The sequence below is a fragment of the Thermobia domestica genome, chromosome 14 (assembly GCF_964235325.1).
Source record: "Thermobia domestica chromosome 14, izTheDome1.hap1.1, whole genome shotgun sequence".
Taxonomy (NCBI): domain Eukaryota; kingdom Metazoa; phylum Arthropoda; class Insecta; order Zygentoma; family Lepismatidae; genus Thermobia; species Thermobia domestica.
The window spans coordinates 114,735,427-114,741,996 of record NC_137467.1 but is presented as its reverse complement, the minus strand read 5'-3'; positions in this window follow the sequence as shown (position 1 = coordinate 114,741,996).

Sequence of the window (6,570 nt, the reverse complement as noted above, 5' to 3'; positions counted from 1 at the left end):
TTTATATTTTAATGTCTGATTTATATAATAGTTTAGTATTCATAAAATGCGTAGCATGAGGAAACTACTAAACGTTAAAAATGAATTTTAAACATAGGTAGCACTTTGCTTTTGCTGGTTTATTTATATATTTTTTATCATTTTACTTTGTTTGAAATATGTATCCTAAGGGGGATAAGGTCCGATAAAATTTATAAACAAATGATTCAAGCTATAAACAAATGCTTCAATGCTTCAAGCTATTTTGTTTGAAAGCTGTTGTTAAATAAAAAAACACATGTCTATGGAAGTAGTTATTCACTGTGCATGTAAAATGAACTACGATTTAGCACTTTTGTCAAACTCAAATGTCTAGAAAATCAGTTTCAGACTTTATTCAAACCATTTCCGATGCTATCTGATACAATATTCGGTGAAAATGGGAAAACTTACAATTAAATATGCATATGACTCACACCGTACATACATTCGGATCAATAATAATATTACAGTTTCTTAATGAGCATAGTTAGTGCTTTCGATTAGTGTATAAGCCATCTTCCACTTCATATAATAATCTCCGTCCCTTTTAAGTTTTTGTTCTTGTCGTTTCTTTCTTTCTTTCGTTCTTTCTTTCTTTACACATCAATGGGCCCCGGAGAGCAGAATCTCATAGTAGGCGCATTTCCTTTCTTTACGTTGCGTACACGAATTAAAGTGAAAACAAACTAACACCCGACTACAGAAAAATATTTTTCTGGGACAAATATTTTTACTTTCAATCATTCTACTTTCGAAATGATGACTCACGTGTTTTCCTGTTTTGACATCTGTCGCACCATTTCAGGTTTATGAAAGTGGCCATAGACTTTATAATGACGTTTTTGCTGTCATTTTGACCGGCTACCGTTTTGCACATGGCAATTTTAGAGGATAGAGACTTGTTCCGTCTTCGTTCATTTACCAACAGCTTTCCATTGATACGCTACATGATCTCGTCATCATTTGCAAATTTTGAGCTGCACCCCGCCTAGGACCCTGCGGGTGGCCCTGGGACAATAAGTTTTGCTTTGATACATTGTACTTTTAAAATGATCAAACACGTGTTTTCCTGTTTTGGCATCTGCCGTACCGTTTGCGATTTCTAGGGATAGCAACAGATTTTCTAGACACCCTGTATGTTATTATAACTCGCACAGTATTTGCATTCGGAAAATTTTTATTACAGCTTCGTAATAGGTGTCATTTGTGCTTTCGAGTGGTGTATAAACCATCTTCCACTTCGATATATAATCTCCCTCTCTTCCCTTGTAAGTGATACTAACCAAGTAATGCATGTGAATCAATCAATAAGAGTCTGTTAACGTAACTATGAAACTATAACTGCCCTGATTCAATATTGTAGAAGTTATTTGAGGATTCTACGTAAACATTTTGTTAATCTGATCATCCAGAAGTTTCTAATAGTTACTGGAAGTTGTATAAAATAATTTGTTTTTCTTTCCGCGGACGTACCATGTCCAAGATATCAATTTGTAATTCCAAATTAACAAACCACCTGATAATTAAAATAAACGGGAATTGAAGCTAAAGGCTTCTTCATCATTTCGTACGTGTTGGTGCATTGAATTACTTAACTAATATACAGTAAAACTCAAATATTAGGTACTACTGAAATGAAATGAAACTTAGTTGTGCTCAATGAAGAAAGCAATGAACCAGCGGTATGGGGGAGTTCTGTCCCTGACAAGAATTTGGAACTGCGTTAGGTATTCTTTTAAATTATGATGCATTTAGGCCAAATGAACATAGAAATTCCGTTGCGCAATAGTTGTTTGTTATCATTGGGTTGTTGTGTGTCATTTTCGACTATGTTATTGATGCCCTGTGTCATCTTGAGTCTTCCCTGATTCTAAATATATTAGTACTGTTCTCTGATAGGTATCCGTATTGCAAATATTATCTGTAAACATTAAGCAATACTTCCAAAACGGATATATGAATTATCAGTCTGTGTAGAAAAATCAACTTTGAAGTAGTGTCTGTTCAACGGGTGAAGATGTTACATTGGTCATTCAATATATGTCCCTAAAAATAGTTTTTGAGATTGATATTAGATAACCGTACTGGTCCTGGGAAGAATGCTATACTCTTCTACATTAAAAAAAAGAAGAAGAGTTTGAAAACTACTAATAGGGGATGATAGGAGAACAATAGAGAGAAATGCAGAGATCTTATTAAACGCTTGCAGGGACATGGGTTTAGAAGTAAATGCAGAAAAAACTAAATACATGGAAGTGCGTCGGGACCGGAATACAGCAAATTTTAGATACGTTAAAATATTAAATAATACTTTTGATAAAGTGGATAGTTTCAAATATCTAGGATCAATATTAACAGAGGAAAATCATATCCACGAAGAAATTAAATGTCGGTTAAAAGCAGGGAATTCGTGTTACTATTCGGTTCAAAATCTCTTGTCGTTGCGAATTCTGTCGAGGAATTTGAAGCTTAAAATATACAAAACGATAATCATGCCTGTTGTTTTGTATGGCTGCGAAACATGGTCACTTACTCTGACGGAAGAACATAGACTGAAAGTATTTGAGAACAAGATCCTCAGACGAATATTCGGACCCAAGAGAAACGGGAATGGGGAATGGCGGAAACTTCATAACGAGGAACTACATAATTTATACGGTTTACCCAACATTGTTAGAGTCGTCAAGTCTAGGAGGCTTAGGTGGGGGGGGGGTCATGTAGCTAGAATGGAAGAAAGTAGAAACGCTTTCAAAGTCCTGACTGGAAGACCAATCGGAAAACGACCATTAGGAAGACCTAGGCGCAGATGGGAGGAAAGTATTAAGATGGATCTCGCAGAGATTGGGATCCAAAGTAGAAACTGGATGCAGTTAGCTAAGGATAGAAGTCAGTGGAGAGCTTTTGTGAACGCGGCATTGAACCTCCGGGTTCCGTAGGCCATAGAGTTAGTTAGTTAGTTAGTTTGAAAACTACAACTACCAACGTATAAGTGCTCAATTATATAAATATTCAATTTTAGAAATGACAATTGTAAAAGCGAAATGAATCTCATGGTTTATTCCAGTTGTCATGACCATATTAAATCATAATAATAATAAAAACATAGTTTTAAATTTATTTTGTTTAGTATCGTTTACAAGTTATAAATGAGTGCTTTACTTTACTATTTTTTTTGCCTAAGAGCCTTTTAATAAATATGCTTTTAGCAAACAGATGCATCTTCCATTTGCAAGCTTGAAGGACGCCGCATAATAAGGCGTAATCTTATGGATAACATTCGTACAAAATACGTAAGTAATGAAAGTAACCTCCAAACTTAAAATGTATAACATATGCATTTCCCTTGGAATCAAGCATGAGTTTTAATATTTAAATTAAATATGTAAATAGCAAATCTATTGATGATGAAATAAAGAAACTTGAATTGTCACTTTATAGGCCTAGTGCTATTTCTGAATGGAGAAAATTCAGAGATTATAATGACCAAAGTATGGTAAGTGAAGGGATCCCAAGTTCTAAACTTTTAGACATTTCAAGGGCTTTTTGTGACTTCGCACACACGACATTCTTGTTTCTTTCACAGTTTTTCTCGAATACGCCCGGCCTTCCGGGTGATTTTCTTTTGAATACACTTTCTGTTTCTTTAAATTGTTTTAGCTATTTAAGAATATTTCATTTGTTGGTAGGGACCTCACGACGAAAATTACATTGTACAGTGACCACTAATTTAGTTTCAATTAACCAAAAACCTATTAGTATTCTTGATTGGATAGCCATCGCACTTCCCTGCCGACAGGTGATACCAGAAGTTTCACCTCAAGTCAAGTGGAGGTTATGAGCGTAACAACCTCACCTTTCCAAGGAATAAATTTCATGAGTTTCTTCACAGTCTGTAGAATGAAAAGTGCATTAATTTATCATACAAGAGAAATATCTTACTTATTTAAAGCCCCATAAATATATAAAGGTAGACAAATTTACCAGTGTTCAGAAGGATATTTTTAAATCTCGCTCGACCCTACTCATAGGAACTAAATACGCGGTTCCGGTTAGTTATCCGTTTCTTACAACGTAGCAGAAATCCAGGCGCTCACTGGGGTCTTCGTGGTCGAGTGTACTAGCGCAATGGGCTAGTAATTATAATTGCTTTTGGTGAAGGTTGAAACCCGGGCCAAGGAAATTGTTTTACTTTTGTATTTTATTTTTTAAATTATCATAACTTTTTTCATTAAAATAAGATAAACAATACTCAGAAAAGTTATTTATTTACGTTACGCGTGCAGTGTTGCTACACGAATACACAGTATAAACAGTAATAATAGTAGTAGTAGGAACTGGTTAGAAGCCCTGTAGGGCTCGTTTTGTTTCACCTTGACTGCCATTATATTAATTTAACCTCAGCTGCTTCTTCAATTTTCTTCTTTAAATCCAACAAAGTGACAATTTGCTTCTATTACTATAATACAAAATACATACACCAGAAGGTTTGGACAATCGCAAACTGCAAAAAATCAGAAACGTGTATTTAGTTCCTATACGCAAAAGGGAAACGAATATTTGTTTCTTAGTTTTTTTTTGTTTTTTTTTTTCGAGAAACTTCAGTCCTCACCAAAAATTGTGAAAGTTGATGCCTAAAGACAAAAAGAGGTGGACTGAAGTGAATGTAATTGTTCACATATACTGTATACGTAAGATGAGGGAATATGTTTCGTATTTTCCTTTAATAAAAGTTGGGTGGGGCACAAACCCTTCCAAACCTTTGAATACGAATTATCAAAAGTGCTAATAACTATACGTCAGAAGTGCCTAAAGGATATGAAGAATTGCAACGAAACTTTTGTAGGGACAACACGCAAGAAGTAACCAAACATGTGTTTTTATTTTGTATGGAGAAGCAGTGTTGGGGCCAAGACTTTCTCCGAAAAAAGTAAATATAATCGTAGAAGTACAGGAAGGAGTGGATCGAAGCGAATAAAATTGTGTGTAGATATTGTATATGTAAAATAAGGCAATTCGTTTTCCTCAATTGTCCCCTTCCGATTTGCTTCAAATTTGGCACACCAATAGTAAACAGAAATCGACACGTGTTTTTGTTTACGGGGAGAAATATTGTAAGGGTTAATGGCGCCCCCTGAAATACAAAACACGCCATAGGTAGGAAACAGCTAGTATTAAAATAGTGAACTTTTACCAATAGATAGATGACCTAAAAGTTACTATCAATACAGTGAAATTTGCGTGTGTCCTGCTTCTACCCTTAAAAGTTCAAGTTCAAAGACTGAACATTGCGTATTCTAGCGTGGTACGAACAGAAAGACAAACGAGCAATTGCCACATGTCGATTTATGTGTCAAAAAACACGTGTCGATTTATTTTCTGTTTACTTTGATGTGCTAAATTTGAAGCAAATCGGATGGGGACAATTGGGAAACAAGAATTGCATTAATTTTACATATACAATATCTACACATAATTTCATTCGCTTCGATCCCTCCTTCCTGCACTTCTACGATAATACTTTCTTTTTTCGTACGAGGCCTTGGCCCCAACACTGCTTTCCATACAAACTAAAAATACATGTTCGCTTACTTTTCGAGTACTGCTCTTACAAAATTTCGTTGCAATTCTCCATATCCTTTAGGGACTTCTGAGGTATACTTATTAGTCCTTTTGCTAATTCGTAATCAAAGGTTTGGAAGGTTTTGTAAGGGATCATAATATTCCCTCATTTTATGTACACTATATCTAGGTACAAGTACATTCACTTCAGTCTACTTTTTGTTGCCTTTAGGCGTCAACTTTCACAATTTTTGGTGGGGGCTTTTGCACTCTAAAACAGTTTTTCCGCAGAAAATGAAAAGAAAACAAATGTTCGTTTCCTATTTGGGTATTGGCTCTACACAAAGTTTCGTTACAACTCTTCATGACCTTTAGGCACGTCTAACATACTGTTACTAGCAATTTTGATATTTGATGATCAAAAGCTTTGCGGAGTCCGTGCCCACCTAACCGCTTTTTCCAGGAAAATATGAAACACATATTCCCTTATTTCGAACCTAGAATATCTGTGCACTGTTTCGTTCGCTTCGGTCCCTTTTTGATTTTCGGGTGTCAAATTTCAAACTTTGGCTGTTTCCCCCCCTAAAACCGATTTTTCCGCAGAAAATAAAAACGCATATTCCTTTATTTTTTGAGTATTGTCCCTACACAATGTTTCTTTGCAACTCTTCATGTCCTTTTGGTACTCCTGGTATACTGTTATGAATACTTTTGATATTTCGTGATCTTTGCGTTTAATGTTCCACGATTATGTCTGTTAGGTTAAGGGAGACCATGAATAAAGCAAGTGAATTATGATGGATGAATTAGTGGTAGGAGGAAGTGGGAGGAATTGGAGTGTCCCGAGAAAACCCACGAGCAAGATGTTGTCCACCTCAAGTTTACTTACCTTGGGAACGAACCAAGTATCCCACCATCAGATCAAAGTTGGAGTGGGCCGGTGAGTCAGTGGGTCAAATGCACCGAATTTTCTGAGTGGGTCAATGGGTC